Genomic DNA, 17953 nt, shown 5'->3' on the forward strand with positions numbered 1-17953 from the left:
GTCACATTCAAGCATGCTGCATTCCTTAAAGAGCGCTGTGCCATCGAGTCACGAAGGGTAGCTGACTCGGGCCTCGTGCTGCTGGATTTCACTTCTCTCCCAGCAAGCGATGGTGCTTTTGGTCATGGCCGGGCCGCCGTGTAAAGTATCAAAACCCAAATGCCCTTAGCATTCACCAAAGCACTCAACAGTTCTCTTGCCATCCAGCCTTTATTAAGATGCATGCCTTTCTGCTTCACAGTTAATAGGTTGCCTGACGCGTTTCGGGGTCGGAACCCCATCTTCAGAGGCTGCACAAAATGACACACAGGGATCGTTTCAATTGGCATTTCCGGTTGTTTTATAATTACCAAGCCCCACAGTGGGCGTATGCTGAGTGCATCGTCACGCTGATACTTGCTGGGACTTGTAGTCTATGAAACGATAATTATTATTCCTTTGAGTAAGTCCGTGTGCTCATTTCTAGAATCATGCTTTTCATTAGAATTCCTCAGTGGATCGTGTCACATTCAAGCATGCTGCATTCCTTAAAGAGCGCTGTGCCATCGAGTCACGAAGGGTAGCTGACTCGGGCCTCGTGCTGCTGGATTTCACTTCTCTCCCAGCAGGCGATGGTGCTTTTGGTCACGGCTGGGCCGCCGTGTAAAGTATCAAAACCCAAATGCCCTCAGCATTCACCAAAGCACTCAACAGTTCTCTTGCCATCCAGCCTTTATTAAGATGCATTCCTTTCTGCTACACAGTTAATAGGTTGCCTGACGCGTTTCGGGGTCGGAACCCCGTCTTCAGAGGCTGCACAAAATGACACACAGGGATCGTTTCAATTGGCATTTCCGGTTGTTTTATAATTACCAAGCCCCACAGTGGGCACATGCTGAGTGCATCGTCACGCTGATACTTGCTGGGACTTGTAGTCTATGAAATGATAACTATTATTCCTTTGAGTAAGTCTGTGTGCTCATTTTTAAAATCATGCTTTTCATTAGAATTCCTCAGTGGATCGTGTCACATTCAAGCATGCTGCATTCCTTAATGAGCGCTGTGCCATCGAGTCACGAAGGGTAGCTGACTCGGGCCTCGTGCTGCTGGATTTCACTTCTCTCCCAGCAGGCAATGGTGCTTTTGGTCACGGCCGGCCCGCCGTGTAAAGTATCAAAACCCAAATGCCCTTAGCATTCACCAAAGCCCTCAACAGTTCTCTTGCCATCCAGCCTTTATTAAGATGCATGCCTTTCTGCTTCACATTTAATAGGTTGCCTGACGCGTTTCGGGGTCGGAACCCCGTCTTCAGAGGCTGCACAAAATGACACACAGGGATCGTTTCAATTGGCATTTACGGTTGTTTTACAATTACCAAGCCCCACAGTGGGCGTATGCTGAGTGCATCGTCACGCTGATACTTGCTGGGACTTGTAGTCTATGAAACGATAATTATTATTCCTTTGAGTAAGTCCGTGTGCTCATTTCTAAAATCATGCTTTTCATTAGAATTCCTCAGTGGATCGTGTCACATTCAAGCATGCTGCATTCCTTAATGAGCGCTGTGCCATCGAGTCACGAAGGGTAGCTGACTCGGGCCTCGTGCTGCTGGATTTCACTTCTCTCCCAGCAGGCGATGGTGCTTTTGGTCACGGCTGGGCCGCCGTGTAAAGTATCAAAACCCAAATGCCCTTAGCATTCACCAAAGCACTCAACAGTTCTCTTGCCATCCAGCCTTTATTAAGATGCATGCCTTTCTGCTTCACAGTTAATAGGTTGCCTGACGCGTTTCGGGGTCGGAACCCCGTCTTCAGAGGCTGCACAAAATGACACACAGGGATTGTTTCAATTGGCATTTCCGGTTGTTTTATAATTACCAAGCCCCACAGTGGGCGTATGCTGAGTGCATCGTCACGCTGATACTTGCTGGGACTTGTAGTCTATGAAACGATAATTATTATTCCTTTGAGTAAGTCCGTGTGCTCATTTCTAAAATCATGCTTTTCATTAGAATTCCTCAGTGGATCGTGTCACATTCAAGCATGCTGCATTCCTTAAAGAGCGCTGTGCCATCGAGTCACGAAGGGTAGCTGACTCAGGCCTCGTGCTGCTGGATTTCACTTCTCTCCCAGCAGGCGATGGTGCTTTTGGTCACGGCCGGGCCGCCGTGTAAAGTATCAAAACCCAAATGCCCTTAGCATTCACCAAAGCACTCAACAGTTCTCTTGCCATCCAGCCTTTATTAAGATGCATGCCTTTCTGCTTCACAGTTAATAGGTTGCCTGACGCGTTTCGGGGTCGGAACCCCGTCTTCAGAGGCTGCACAAAATGACACACAGGGATCGTTTCAATTGGCATTTACGGTTGTTTTATAATTACCAAGCCCCACAGTGAGCGTATGCTGAGTGCATCGTCACGCTGATACTTGCTGGGACTTGTAGTCTATGAAACGATAATTATTATTCCTTTGAGTAAGTCTGTGTGCTCATTTCTAAAATCATGCTTTTCATTAGAATTCCTCAGTGGATCGTGTCACATTCAAGCATGCTGAATTCCTTAATGAGCGTTGTGCCATCAAGTCACGAAGGGTAGCTGACTCGGGCCTCGTGCTGCTGGATTTCACTTCTCTCCCAGCAGGTGATGGTGCTTTTGGTCACGGCCGGGCCGCCGTGTAAAGTATCAAAACCCAAATGCCCTTAGCATTCACCAAAGCACTCAACAGTTCTCTTGCCATCCAGCCTTTATTAAGATGCATGCCTTTCTGCTTCACAGTTAATAGGTTGCCTGACGCGTTTCGGGGTCGGAACCCCGTCTTCAGAGGCTGCACAAAATGACACACAGGGATCGTTTCAATTGGCATTTCCAGTTGTTTTATAATTACCAAGCCCCACAGTGGGCATATGCTGAGTGCATCGTCACGCTGATACTTGCTGGGACTTGTAGTCTATGAAACGATAATTATTATTCCTTTGAGTAAGTCCGTGTGCTCATTTCTAAGATCATGCTTTTCATTAGAATTCCTCAGTGGATCGTGTCACATTCAAGCATGCTGCATTCCTTAAAGAGCGCTGTGCCATCGAGTCACGAAGGGTAGCTGACTCGGGCCTCGTGCTGCTGGATTTCACTTCTCTCCCAGCAAGCGATGGTGCTTTTGGTCATGGCCGGGCCGCCGTGTAAAGTATCAAAACCCAAATGCCCTTAGCATTCACCAAAGCACTCAACAGTTCTCTTGCCATCCAGCCTTTATTAAGATGCATGCCTTTCTGCTTCACAGTTAATAGGTTGCCTGACGCGTTTCGGGGTCGGAACCCCATCTTCAGAGGCTGCACAAAATGACACACAGGGATCGTTTCAATTGGCATTTCCGGTTGTTTTATAATTACCAAGCCCCACAGTGGGCGTATGCTGAGTGCATCGTCACGCTGATACTTGCTGGGACTTGTAGTCTATGAAACGATAATTATTATTCCTTTGAGTAAGTCCGTGTGCTCATTTCTAGAATCATGCTTTTCATTAGAATTCCTCAGTGGATCGTGTCACATTCAAGCATGCTGCATTCCTTAAAGAGCGCTGTGCCATCGAGTCACGAAGGGTAGCTGACTCGGGCCTCGTGCTGCTGGATTTCACTTCTCTCCCAGCAGGCGATGGTGCTTTTGGTCACGGCTGGGCCGCCGTGTAAAGTATCAAAACCCAAATGCCCTCAGCATTCACCAAAGCACTCAACAGTTCTCTTGCCATCCACCCTTTATTAAGATGCATTCCTTTCTGCTACACAGTTAATAGGTTGCCTGACGCGTTTCGGGGTCGGAACCCCGTCTTCAGAGGCTGCACAAAATGACACACAGGGATCGTTTCAATTGGCATTTCCGGTTGTTTTATAATTACCAAGCCCCACAGTGGGCACATGCTGAGTGCATCGTCACGCTGATACTTGCTGGGACTTGTAGTCTATGAAATGATAACTATTATTCCTTTGAGTAAGTCTGTGTGCTCATTTCTAAAATCATGCTTTTCATTAGAATTCCTCAGTGGATCGTGTCACATTCAAGCATGCTGCATTCCTTAAAGAGCGCTGTGCCATCGAGTCACGAAGGGTAGCTGACTCGGGCCTCGTGCTGCTGGATTTCACTTCTCTCCCAGCAGGCGATGGTGCTTTTGGTCACGGCCGGGCCGCCGTGTAAAGTATCAAAACCCAAATGCCCTTAGCATTCACCAAAGCACTCAACAGTTCTCTTGCCATCCAGCCTTTATTAAGATGCATGCCTTTCTGCTTCAGAGTTAATAGGTTGCCTGGCGCGTTTCGGGGTCGGAACCCCGTCTTCAGAGGCTGCACAAAATGACACACAGGGATCGTTTCAATTGGCATTTCCGGTTGTTTTATAATTACCAAGCCCCACAGTGGGCGTATGCTGAGTGCATCGTCACGCTGATACTTGCTGGGACTTGTAGTCTATGAAACGATAATTATTATTCCTTTGAGTAAGTCCGTGTGCCCATTTCTAAAATCATGCTTTTCATTAGAATTCCTCAGTGGATCGTGTCACATTCAAGCATGCTGCATTCCTTAAAGAGCGCTCTGCCATCGAGTCACGAAGGGTAGCTGACTCGGGCCTCGTGCTGCTGGATTTCACTTCTCTCCCAGCAGGCGATGGAGCTTTTGGTCACGGCCGGGCCGCCGTGTAAAGTATCAAAACCCAAATGCCCTTAGCATTCACCAAAGCACTCAACAGTTCTCTTGCCATCCAGCCTTTATTAAGATGCATGCCTTTCTGCTTCAGAGTTAATAGGTTGCCTGGCGCGTTTCGGGGTCGGAACCCCGTCTTCAGAGGCTGCACAAAATGACACACAGGGATCGTTTCAATTGGCATTTCCGGTTGTTTTATAATTACCAAGCCCCACAGTGGGCGTATGCTGAGTGCATCGTCACGCTGATACTTGCTGGGACTTGTAGTCTATGAAACGATAATTATTATTCCTTTGAGTAAGTCCGTGTGCCCATTTCTAAAATCATGCTTTTCATTAGAATTCCTCAGTGGATCGTGTCACATTCAAGCATGCTGCATTCCTTAAAGAGCGCTCTGCCATCGAGTCACGAAGGGTAGCTGACTCGGGCCTCGTGCTGCTGGATTTCACTTCTCTCCCAGCAGGCGATGGAGCTTTTGGTCACGGCCGGGCCGCCGTGTAAAGTATCAAAACCCAAATGCCCTTAGCATTCACCAAAGCACTCAACAGTTCTCTTGCCATCCAGCCTTTATTAAGATGCATGCCTTTCTGCTTCACAGTTAATAGGTTGCCTGACGCGTTTCAGGGTCGGAACCCCGTCTTCAGAGGCTGCACAAAATGACACACAGGGATCGTTTCAATTGGCATTTCCGGTTGTTTTATAATTACCAAGCCCCACAGTGGGCGTATGCTGAGTGCATCGTCACGCTGATACTTGCTGGGACTTGTAGTCTATGAAACGATAATTATTATTCCTTTGAGTAAGTCCGAGTGCTCATTTCTAAAATCATGCTTTTCATTAGAATTCCTCAGTGGATCGTGTCACATTCAAGCATGCTGCATTCCTTAAAGAGCGCTGTGCCATCGAGTCACGAAGGGTAGCTGACTCGGGCCTTGTGCTGCTGGATTTCACTTCTCTCCCAGCAGGCGATGGTGCTTTTGGTCACAGCCGGGCCGCAGTGTCTAGTGTCAAAACCCAAATGCCCTTAGCATTCACCAAAGCACTCAACAGTTCTCTTGCCATCCAGCCTTTATTAAGATGCATGCCTTTCTGCTTCACAGTTAATAGGTTGCCTGACGCGTTTCGGGGTCGGAACGCCGTCTTCAGAGGCTGCACAAAATGACACACAGGGATCGTTTCAATTGGCATTTCCGGTTGTTTTATAATTACGAAGCCCCACAGTGGGCGTATGCTGAGTGCATCGTCACGCTGATACTTGCTGGGACTTGTAGTCTATGAAACGATAATTATTATTTCTTTGAGTAAGTCTGTGTGCTCATTTCTAAAATCATGCTTTTCATTAGAATTCCTCAGTGGATCGTGTCACATTCAAGCATGCTGCATTCCTTAAAGAGCGCTGTGCCATCGAGTCACGAAGGGTAGCTGACTCGGGCCTCGTGCTGCTGGATTTCACTTCTCTCCCAGCAGGCGATGGTGCTTTTGGTCACGGCCGGGCCGCCGTGTAAAGTATCAAAACCCAAATGCCCTTAGCATTCACCAAAGCACTCAACAGTTCTCTTGCCATCCAGCCTTTATTAAGATGCATGCCTTTCTGCTTCTGAGTTAATAGGTTGCCTGGCGCGTTTCGGGGTCGGAACCCCGTCTTCAGAGGCTGCACAAAATGACACACAGGGATCGTTTCAATTGGCATTTCCGGTTGTTTTATAATTACCAAGCCCCACAGTGGGCGTATGCTGAGTGCATCGTCACGCTGATACTTGCTGGGACTTGTAGTCTATGAAACGATAATTATTATTCCTTTGAGTAAGTCCGTGTGCTCATTTCTAAAATCATGCTTTTCATTAGAATTCCTCAGTGGATCGTGTCACATTCAAGCATGCTGCATTCCTTAAAGAGCGCTGTGCCATCGAATCACGAAGGGTAGCTGACTCGGGCCTCGTGCTGCTGGATTTCACTTCTCTCCCAGCAGGCGATGGTGCTTTTGGTCACGGCCGGGCCGCCGTGTAAAGTATCAAAACCCAAATGCCCTTAGCATTCACCAAAGCACTCAACAGTTCTCTTGCCATCCAGCCTTTATTAAGATGCATGCCTTTCTGCTTCACAGTTAATAGGTTGCCTGACGCGTTTCGGGGTCGGAACTCCGTCTTCAGAGGCTGCACAAAATGACACAGAGGGATCGTTTCAATTGGCATTTCCGGTTGTTTTATAATTACCAAGCCCCACAGTGGGCGTATGCTGAGTGCATCGTCACGCTGATACTTGCTGGGACTTGTAGTCTATGAAACGATAATTATTATTCCTGTGAGTAAGTCTGTGTGCTCATTTCTAAAATCATGCTTTTCATTAGAATTCCTCAGTGGATCGTGTCACATTCAAGCATGCTGCATTCCTTTAAAAGCGCTGTGCCATCGAGTCACGAAGGGTAGCTGACTCGGGCCTCGTGCTGCTGGATTTCACTTCTCTCCCAGCAGGCGATGGTGCTTTTGGTCACGGCCGGGCCGCCGTGTAAAGTATCAAAACCCAAATGCCCTTAGCATTCACCAAAGCACTCAACAGTTCTCTTGCCATCCAGCCTTTATTAAGATGCATGCCTTTCTGCTTCACAGTTAATAGGTTGCCTGACGCGTTTCGGGGTCGGAACCCCGTCTTCAGAGGCTGCACAAAATGACACACAGGGATCGTTTCAATTGGCATTTCCAGTTGTTTTATAATTACCAAGCCCCACAGTGGGCATATGCTGAGTGCATCGTCACGCTGATACTTGCTGGGACTTGTAGTCTATGAAACGATAATTATTATTCCTTTGAGTAAGTCCGTGTGCTCATTTCTAAGATCATGCTTTTCATTAGAATTCCTCAGTGGATCGTGTCACATTCAAGCATGCTGCATTCCTTAAAGAGCGCTGTGCCATCGAGTCACGAAGGGTAGCTGTAGCGCCTACCTGGGGTGTGGGGGTCAGGAAGAGACGGAGAGCGGTAATTAGAAGACGTAGTACCTGCCTATGGCCACTGGAGGGAGCCAGGCGATTGCGGGACTACATTCCCCAGAGACCCTGCAGCCACGGAAACGGAAGCGCTGGATTGACAAAAGCCTTCCGAGGTAACGGCTCGGGGCTTGTCAATCAAGACCTTGATTGTGTTCAGGACGGAGCCTTGTCAGTGTAACCGGAGCTAGTATCCAGGTACTTCTTTGCCCCTTCGAGCAGAACGGATTCTGCTTTCCCCGCATTCCTTGACCATTTGTTTGGTGCTTAAACCATTTTAGCGAGTCCCCGCATTGATAAGACGGGCGCCTCGCTTTTGCTGGTGGCGTTTGTGAGACCCGCGCAGGAGCGCGTTGTCGTCTCCGCCGCTGTACTTTTCTTTGAACTATCTTCTGGCTGTGGTCAGGTGGCGTTTGTGAGACCCGCGCAGGAGCGCGTTGTCGTCTCCGCCGCTGTACTTTTCTGGGGGTTCCAGTTGTGCATTCCAGGCGTGCCGGTACCGGTGCGCATAAATTGAAGACACCCTTGCTGATTTTGTTGTTTGTTTTTTTCCTTGCTGATTTTGCCGTCCTTTTGGAAACCGTAGACGCCTGTTGTCCGACTACTCCTGAGTAGGCGTGGTCCCTCTTCACGACGTACTGTTTGCTGTTTGTTTCTCCGAGGGCATCACAAGCGCTGCTATACACCTTTACAGTTAGTACCTGTCAGTTCATGAACTTCTGTGATCGTGCTTCCTGCGCATTTCTGGGTGTCTAATGTTGGTTCTTTTTCTTTCTTTAACCGCAGAAAACACCGGGGGTTCATAGACACTGGCGAGCGAGTGGGTGGACGGCGTCCATACAATTCCCAGAAGCCTTTTGGATCATCCTTTATTGTTTACCCCTTTCCCCTTCCTCCCTGGGAGACATTCATGCATAGTTGTGTTACCCCTGCACTGTGTATTTTGTTTTCCGGAGAAGGGGGGGACTAGACATCTATCCATCGTTCCTGCTGACATCTTTCAGAGGTTAGTGGTATATTCCATTGACGTCGCGACAGATTGACAAGCCCACGAAATTCGTCGGCCCGAGCGATGGATACTAATTCTGTGTTAACTTCCTTACTGGAGAGTATTACTACTCTCCAGCAGGAGGTTCATGCCACAAGACAAGAGAATGTGGATCTCCGAACGGAAGTGAGTTCATTAAGACGGGAGGTGGCAGGCATATCTCGAAAAGGAAGGAGTTACATCAGAGAGGGAACACTACCCCCTCCAAATCAAAATCCGGATGGGGCTTCTACGGGAGGTGGGTTCTTTGCCTCTCAACCCTCTACTCCCTCTCCTTTAGGTCCCGGCCCTACAGTCCATGTCATTCAAAATCCAGGTATACCATTAGCACCTCCTGAGCGATTCTATGGTGACACCAAGAAATTTGAGACATTTTTAAATCAATGTAGACTCCATTTTCTCTGCAAACCAACTGTTTTTGTGGATGATGCATCCAAAACGTCATTCATGATGTCCTACATGGGTGGAAACGCTGCCAGTTGGACTATTCCACTGATGGAAAGAAATGACCCAGTGCTACACAATTTCCAGGATTTCTGCAGTGAAATGAGAAAACTGTTCGATCGGAAAACACATATGCTGTCTCTGGATCGTGAACTGATGACTCTTCGTCAAGGATCACAAGATTTGTTGACCTACATTACCACCTTTAATCGGCTGATTGTGGAAACAGAATGGCCCCCCGAGAAACGCACCTCTTTGTTTTACCAAGGATTGCGGGGGGAGTTGAAGGACGTGCTCTCCCAGGTTGTACAACTACCCAAGACATGTGATGAAATGATTGACCTTGCGGTACAGCTTGATCACAGAGTGCAAGATAGAAAAGGGGACAAGAACAGAGGAGAAGTACGTTCGTATTTTCCGAAGCCTCGTCCTCCTCCAGAGGATTACAATAAGACCGGGACAGGAGTAGAGCCCATGCAAATCGGAGGGGTGAGGGGTCCGTTGACTCCTGAGGAAAGAGAGAAAAGACGCCTGCAAAAGCTGTGTCACTATTGTGGGAAAAGCGGCCATTTCATCAGAGAGTGCCGAGCGAGAGGAAAAACGTCTAATCCTAGTCCAGGTCCCCGGAAACAAGTCGCAGTAACCCAGGAGTCGGAACACTAAAGAGCCCAAGTACGGACGGGGTCTCCGTCTTGGGTTTGGAAGAGGAAGAAAGGATCCCGTTATATCTAGCCAATACCATGCAGTCTGCTGTGGCTCACATGAATATCACAGTTTCTTTGATTCTTGCTGAGGACATATCGCTTACTGTGTCTGCCCTCCTGGATTCGGGGGCTACAGGGAATTTTATCGACCAACAGTATGCTCGAAGAATGGGCATTCCCTATGAGAAGAAAAGGATCCCTGAAATGGTGAAAGCCGTGGATGGAAAGGCCCTGACCTCTGGCCCTGTTCGTTATCACACAATACCCCTTACCATGCATATAGGTGAGAACCATCAGGAGATCATACATTTTGACATCATAGACGCTCCCCAGTTTCGCCTCATTCTTGGAATGCCTTGGTTAACATTACATGATCCAGTAGTGAAATGGGCTGCACGCTCGGTGTCTTTGACCTCCCAGTACTGTCGTGAACATTGTTGCCCTCCGGAAACATCCGCAGAAACGCAGTCTGCTCTTTTGGCCCTAGGATGTGTGGCTGAAAAGTATTGCTGTGCTACCCTGCTTCCCAGTGAATATTCGTCTTACCAGGATGTCTTCGACAAGAGGAAAGCAACAAAGTTGCCACCACACAGACCCTACGATTGTCGTATCGACCTCGTTCCTGGAGCGGATATTCCCTGCAGTCGAGTCTATGCCCTCACCGAGCCCGAGACACGATATTTGAAGACCTACCTGGAGGAACACCTTGCTTCGGGGTTTATTCGCCATTCAACCTCCCCTGCTTCCTCTCCTCTTTTTTTTATATCGAAAAAAGACTGCGATGAACTCCGAACGTGCATAGACTACAGAGCTATCAATAAAGTGACTGTAAAAAATAGATACCCGTTGCCCCTCATACCCGTCCTTTTGGACCAGCTGCGAGGAGCCCAGGTATTCACCAAATTGGACCTGCGTGGTGCCTATCACCTGGTCCGCGTGAAGCCCGGTGATGAATGGAAAACCGCCTTCCGCACGAAGTTCGGTTTGTTCGAATATCAAGTGATGCCTTTCGGACTATGCAACGCCCCTGCGGCCTTTCAGTACTTCATGGATGAGGTATTGAGAGGGCTGTTGGAAACCATCTGCATCGTGTATATTGACGATATACTGGTCTATTCCCGGAACATCTCAGAACACATCGGCCACGTGAAGACAGTCCTCGATCGTCTTCGGGTCCATTCCCTGTTTGCCAAACTGGACAAATGTCTTTTTCATGTAGGCGAGGTGGCCTTTTTGGGGTATGTCATTAACGCCCAGGGGTTCCAAATGGACATGAGCAAAGTAGAAGCAATCACCCAGTGGGTAGCTCCTTCCCATGTTAAGGCCGTTCAAAGCTTCCTTGGGTTTGCTAACTACTATAGGCGGTTTATCAGGGATTTCTCTCGCATCATCACTCCTATATCCAGACTCCTGAGAAAGAACATACCCTTTGAATGGACTTCCGAAGCGAATCAAGCCTTCGAAACATTGAAACAACGTTTCACTCAAGCTCCTATTTTGCGGCATCCGGATCCCAATTTGCCGTTTGTGGTGGAGACTGACGCCTCTCAGTATGCGGTGGGTGGGGTGTTGTCCCAACGACATCCTGATACGGGTCAAATGCATCCCGTGGCCTTTTATTCCAGCAAACTCACACCCTGTGAGGTGAACTACTCCATCACGGACAAAGAACTGCTGGCCATCAAACGGGCATGCGAAGAATGGATGCATTATCTGTTAGGGGCTCTTCATACGGTTGAAATGTATACAGATCACAGGAATCTGCTGTTCCTGAAAACGGCAAGAGCGCTGACTCCTAGGCAGCTACGATGGTCGCTATTTTTCTCGGACTATGATTTTATCATAAAGTACAGACCGGGACCCCAAAATGGCAAGGCCGACGCTCTATCCCGTAGGGAGGACCTTATAGGACCCCATCAGAAGACCGACACGGAGCCACCTGCCATCCTGTCTCCCTCGGCTTTTCCGGAATCAACACTGGCCTTTGTGGTATCGCAGGATTTCTTGGAAGACGTCAAAGTAGCGGTGTCAGGAATAGATGGCGAAGCATGGATACAGGAAGAACCGGACCATAGAAGCTCTAAGGGCGATCTCCTGTACCATTATCATGCTTTGTTTATACCCTTGAGCACACTCTAGGAACAGGTTATGCTTTGGTGTCATGATTCTATGTTGGGAGGCCATCTGGGAGAATACAAGACCATCGCTAATATCGAACGTTCCTTTTGGTGGCCTTCACTGCGAAAAGACTCCAAAGACTATGTACAGAAATGTGCCGTTTGCGCTCAGAGTAAATCCAGTCATTCCAAGCCCGTGGGATTACTACGTCCCATTCCTATTCCTCCTTCACCTTGGCATACAGTATCTATGGATTTTATTGTTGAACTGCCCCCTTGTGAATCCTATACCACGATTCTTGTCTTGATTGATCATTTGACGAAAATGGGTCATTTCATTCCCTTGAAAAAACTGCCTACCTCTTCTGAGTTGGCCTTGGTGTTTCTCCAGCATGTTGTGAGAGCTCATGGTATACCTAGAGTACTAATCACCGACAGGGGATCACAATTTACCTCTCGTTTTTGGAAGGCTCTTTGTCAAGCATTACATATGGAAGCTCGGCTATCGACCAGTTTCCATCCCCAGACAGATGGCAAAACCGAGAGGCTTAACCAGTCCCTGGAACAATACTTACGGTGCTTCACCCTGCAGAACGCAGGTGACTGGTTTCCTCTGGTATGGATGGCGGAATTCGCCTACAATAACGCTGAACACTCCACGTTAGGGTGTTCGCCCTTCTTTTGTTCCTATGGGTACCATCCTGATATGCTCCCTTTCGAGTGGCCTGTCACCTCCATGCACCCTTCCATTCAGGAGCATCATGCTCATCTCAGAGCAGTATTGATAGACGCTAGGAACCAGTTGGCCCTGTCCCAGGCCGCTCAAAAACGATGTGCTGATCGGAAGCGGGTCCCTGAACCCGATTACAAGGTGGGGGATAAGGTCTGGTTATCCACCAAGAACCTGCGTCTGAAAGGGAAGGGTAAGCTGGCTCCCAAGTTCATAGGGCCCTATGGGATTGAGGGGATTATCAACCCTGTGGCTGTCCGTTTGTCCCTCCCTTCTTCTTGGCGGCTCCATCCCGTGTTCCATGTGTCCCTGCTTCGTCCCTGTCGGGTGGGTATGCGCCTCCCCTCTCGCCCTGGCCCCGTTGATCTTGATGGGGAGGAGGAGTACGAGGTGGAGGAGATTCTGGATTCCCGTTTGTCCCGTGGGAGGTTGCAGTACTTGGTGGCTTGGAAGGGCTATGGGGTTGAGGACAGGACTTGGGAACCTGTGGCCAATTTGCATTGCCCTCTGTTGGTGGACCGGTTTCACGCTGCTCACCCTGGCAAGCCTGGTAGACCGCCGGGACGTCGGTCCTTGGGAGGGGGCTCTGTAGCGCCTACCTGGGGTGTGGGGGTCAGGAAGAGACGGAGAGCGGTAATTAGAAGACGTAGTACCCGCCTATGGCCACTGGAGGGAGCCAGGCGATTGCGGGACTACATTCCCCAGAGACCCTGCAGCCACGGAAACGGAAGCGCTGGATTGACAAAAGCCTTCCGAGGTAACGGCTCGGGGCTTGTCAATCAAGACCTTGATTGTGTTCAGGACGGAGCCTTGTCAGTGTAACCGGAGCTAGTATCCAGGTACTTCTTTGCCCCTTCGAGCAGAACGGATTCTGCTTTCCCCGCATTCCTTGACCATTTGTTTGGTGCTTAAACCATTTTAGCGAGTCCCCGCATTGATAAGACGGGCGCCTCGCTTTTGCTGGTGGCGTTTGTGAGACCCGCGCAGGAGCGCGTTGTCGTCTCCGCCGCTGTACTTTTCTTTGAACTATCTTCTGGCTGTGGTCAGGTGGCGTTTGTGAGACCCGCGCAGGAGCGCGTTGTCGTCTCCGCCGCTGTACTTTTCTGGGGGTTCCAGTTGTGCATTCCAGGCGTGCCGGTACCGGTGCGCATAAATTGAAGACACCCTTGCTGATTTTGTTGTTTGTTTTTTTCCTTGCTGATTTTGCCGTCCTTTTGGAAACCGTAGACGCCTGTTGTCCGACTACTCCTGAGTAGGCGTGGTCCCTCTTCACGACGTACTGTTTGCTGTTTGTTTCTCCGAGGGCATCACAAGCGCTGCTATACACCTTTACAGTTAGTACCTGTCAGTTCATGAACTTCTGTGATCGTGCTTCCTGCGCATTTCTGGGTGTCTAATGTTGGTTCTTTTTCTTTCTTTAACCGCAGAAAACACCGGGGGTTCATAGACACTGGCGAGCGAGTGGGTGGACGGCGTCCATACAATTCCCAGAAGCCTTTTGGATCATCCTTTATTGTTTACCCCTTTCCCCTTCCTCCCTGGGAGACATTCATGCATAGTTGTGTTACCCCTGCACTGTGTATTTTGTTTTCCGGAGAAGGGGGGGACTAGACATCTATCCATCGTTCCTGCTGACATCTTTCAGAGGTTAGTGGTATATTCCATTGACGTCGCGACAGTAGCTGACTCGGGCCTCGTGCTGCTGGATTTCACTTCTCTCCCAGCAAGCGATGGTGCTTTTGGTCATGGCCGGGCCGCCGTGTAAAGTATCAAAACCCAAATGCCCTTAGCATTCACCAAAGCACTCAACAGTTCTCTTGCCATCCAGCCTTTATTAAGATGCATGCCTTTCTGCTTCACAGTTAATAGGTTGCCTGACGCGTTTCGGGGTCGGAACCCCATCTTCAGATGCTGCACAAAATGACACACAGGGATCGTTTCAATTGGCATTTCCGGTTGTTTTATAATTACCAAGCCCCACAGTGGGCGTATGCTGAGTGCATCGTCACGCTGATACTTGCTGGGACTTGTAGTCTATGAAACGATAATTATTATTCCTTTGAGTAAGTCCGTGTGCTCATTTCTAGAATCATGCTTTTCATTAGAATTCCTCAGTGGATCGTGTCACATTCAAGCATGCTGCATTCCTTAAAGAGCGCTGTGCCATCGAGTCATGAAGGGTAGCTGACTCGGGCCTCGTGCTGCTGGATTTCACTTCTCTCCCAGCAGGCGATGGTGCTTTTGGTCACGGCTGGGCCGCCGTGTAAAGTATCAAAACCCAAATGCCCTCAGCATTCACCAAAGCACTCAACAGTTCTCTTGCCATCCAGCCTTTATTAAGATGCATTCCTTTCTGCTACACAGTTAATAGGTTGCCTGACGCGTTTCGGGGTCGGAACCCCGTCTTCAGAGGCTGCACAAAATGACACACAGGGATCGTTTCAATTGGCATTTCCGGTTGTTTTATAATTACCAAGCCCCACAGTGGGCACATGCTGAGTGCATCGTCACGCTGATACTTGCTGGGACTTGTAGTCTATGAAATGATAACTATTATTCCTTTGAGTAAGTCTGTGTGCTCATTTCTAAAATCATGCTTTTCATTAGAATTCCTCAGTGGATCGTGTCACATTCAAGCATGCTGCATTCCTTAATGAGCGCTGTGCCATCGAGTCACGAAGGGTAGCTGACTAGGGCCTCGTGCTGCTGGATTTCACTTCTCTCCCAGCAGGCAATGGTGCTTTTGGTCACGGCCGGCCCGCCGTGTAAAGTATCAAAACCCAAATGCCCTTAGCATTCACCAAAGCCCTCAACAGTTCTCTTGCCATCCAGCCTTTATTAAGATGCATGCCTTTCTGCTTCACATTTAATAGGTTGCCTGACGCGTTTCGGGGTCGGAACCCCGTCTTCAGAGGCTGCACAAAATGACACACAGGGATCGTTTCAATTGGCATTTACGGTTGTTTTACAATTACCAAGCCCCACAGTGGGCGTATGCTGAGTGCATCGTCACGCTGATACTTGCTGGGACTTGTAGTCTATGAAACGATAATTATTATTCCTTTGAGTAAGTCCGTGTGCTCATTTCTAAAATCATGCTTTTCATTAGAATTCCTCAGTGGATCGTGTCACATTCAAGCATGCTGCATTCCTTAATGAGCGCTGTGCCATCGAGTCACGAAGGGTAGCTGACTCGGGCCTCGTGCTGCTGGATTTCACTTCTCTCCCAGCAGGCGATGGTGCTTTTGGTCACGGCCGGGCCGCCGTGTAAAGTATCAAAACCCAAATGTCCTTAGCATTCACCAAAGCACTCAACAGTTCTCTTGCCATCCAGCCTTTATTAAGATGCATGCCTTTCTGCTTCACAGTTAATAGGTTGCCTGACGCGTTTCGGGGTCGGAACCCCGTCTTCAGAGGCTGCACAAAATGACACACAGGGATCGTTTCAATTGGCATTTCCGGTTGTTTTATAATTACCAAGCCCCACAGTGGGCGTATGCTGAGTGCATCGTCACGCTGATACTTGCTGGGACTTGTAGTCTATGAAACGATAATTATTATTCCTTTGAGTAAGTCCGTGTGCTCATTTCTAAAATCATGCTTTTCATTAGAATTCCTCAGTGGATCGTGTCACATTCAAGCATGCTGCATTCCTTAAAGAGCGCTGTGCCATCGAGTCACGAAGGGTAGCTGACTCGGGCCTCGTGCTGCTGGATTTCACTTCTCTCCCAGCAGGCGATGGTGCTTTTGGTCACGGCCGGGCCGCCGTGTAAAGTATCAAAACCCAAATGCCCTTAGCATTCACCAAAGCACTCAACAGTTCTCTTGCCATCCAGCCTTTATTAAGATGCATGCCTTTCTGCTTCACAGTTAATAGGTTGCCTGACGCGTTTCGGGGTCGGAACCCCGTCTTCAGAGGCTGCACAAAATGACACACAGGGATCGTTTCAATTGGCATTTCCAGTTGTTTTATAATTACCAAGCCCCACAGTGGGCATATGCTGAGTGCATCGTCACGCTGATACTTGCTGGGACTTGTAGTCTATGAAACGATAATTATTATTCCTTTGAGTAAGTCCGTGTGCTCATTTCTAAGATCATGCTTTTCATTAGAATTCCTCAGTGGATCGTGTCACATTCAAGCATGCTGCATTCCTTAAAGAGCGCTGTGCCATCGAGTCACGAAGGGTAGCTGACTCGGGCCTCGTGCTGCTGGATTTCACTTCTCTCCCAGCAAGCGATGGTGCTTTTGGTCATGGCCGGGCCGCCGTGTAAAGTATCAAAACCCAAATGCCCTTAGCATTCACCAAAGCACTCAACAGTTCTCTTGCCATCCAGCCTTTATTAAGATGCATGCCTTTCTGCTTCACAGTTAATAGGTTGCCTGACGCGTTTCGGGGTCGGAACCCCATCTTCAGAGGCTGCACAAAATGACACACAGGGATCGTTTCAATTGGCATTTCCGGTTGTTTTATAATTACCAAGCCCCACAGTGGGCGTATGCTGAGTGCATCGTCACGCTGATACTTGCTGGGACTTGTAGTCTATGAAACGATAATTATTATTCCTTTGAGTAAGTCCGTGTGCTCATTTCTAGAATCATGCTTTTCATTAGAATTCCTCAGTGGATCGTGTCACATTCAAGCATGCTGCATTCCTTAAAGAGCGCTGTGCCATCGAGTCACGAAGGGTAGCTGACTCGGGCCTCGTGCTGCTGGATTTCACTTCTCTCCCAGCAGGCGATGGTGCTTTTGGTCACGGCTGGGCCGCCGTGTAAAGTATCAAAACCCAAATGCCCTCAGCATTCACCAAAGCACTCAACAGTTCTCTTGCCATCCAGCCTTTATTAAGATGCATTCCTTTCTGCTACACAGTTAATAGGTTGCCTGACGCGTTTCGGGGTCGGAACCCCGTCTTCAGAGGCTGCACAAAATGACACACAGGGATCGTTTCAATTGGCATTTCCGGTTGTTTTATAATTACCAAGCCCCACAGTGGGCACATGCTGAGCGCATCGTCACGCTGATACTTGCTGGGACTTGTAGTCTATGAAATGATAACTATTATTCCTTTGAGTAAGTCTGTGTGCTCATTTCTAAAATCATGCTTTTCATTAGAATTCCTCAGTGGATCGTGTCACATTCAAGCATGCTGCATTCCTTAATGAGCGCTGTGCCATCGAGTCACGAAGGGTAGCTGACTCGGGCCTCGTGCTGCTGGATTTCACTTCTCTCCCAGCAGGCAATGGTGCTTTTGGTCACGGC

This window comes from Lissotriton helveticus, chromosome 3_1, assembly GCF_964261635.1.
Source record: "Lissotriton helveticus chromosome 3_1, aLisHel1.1, whole genome shotgun sequence".
Taxonomy (NCBI): Eukaryota; Metazoa; Chordata; class Amphibia; order Caudata; family Salamandridae; genus Lissotriton; species Lissotriton helveticus.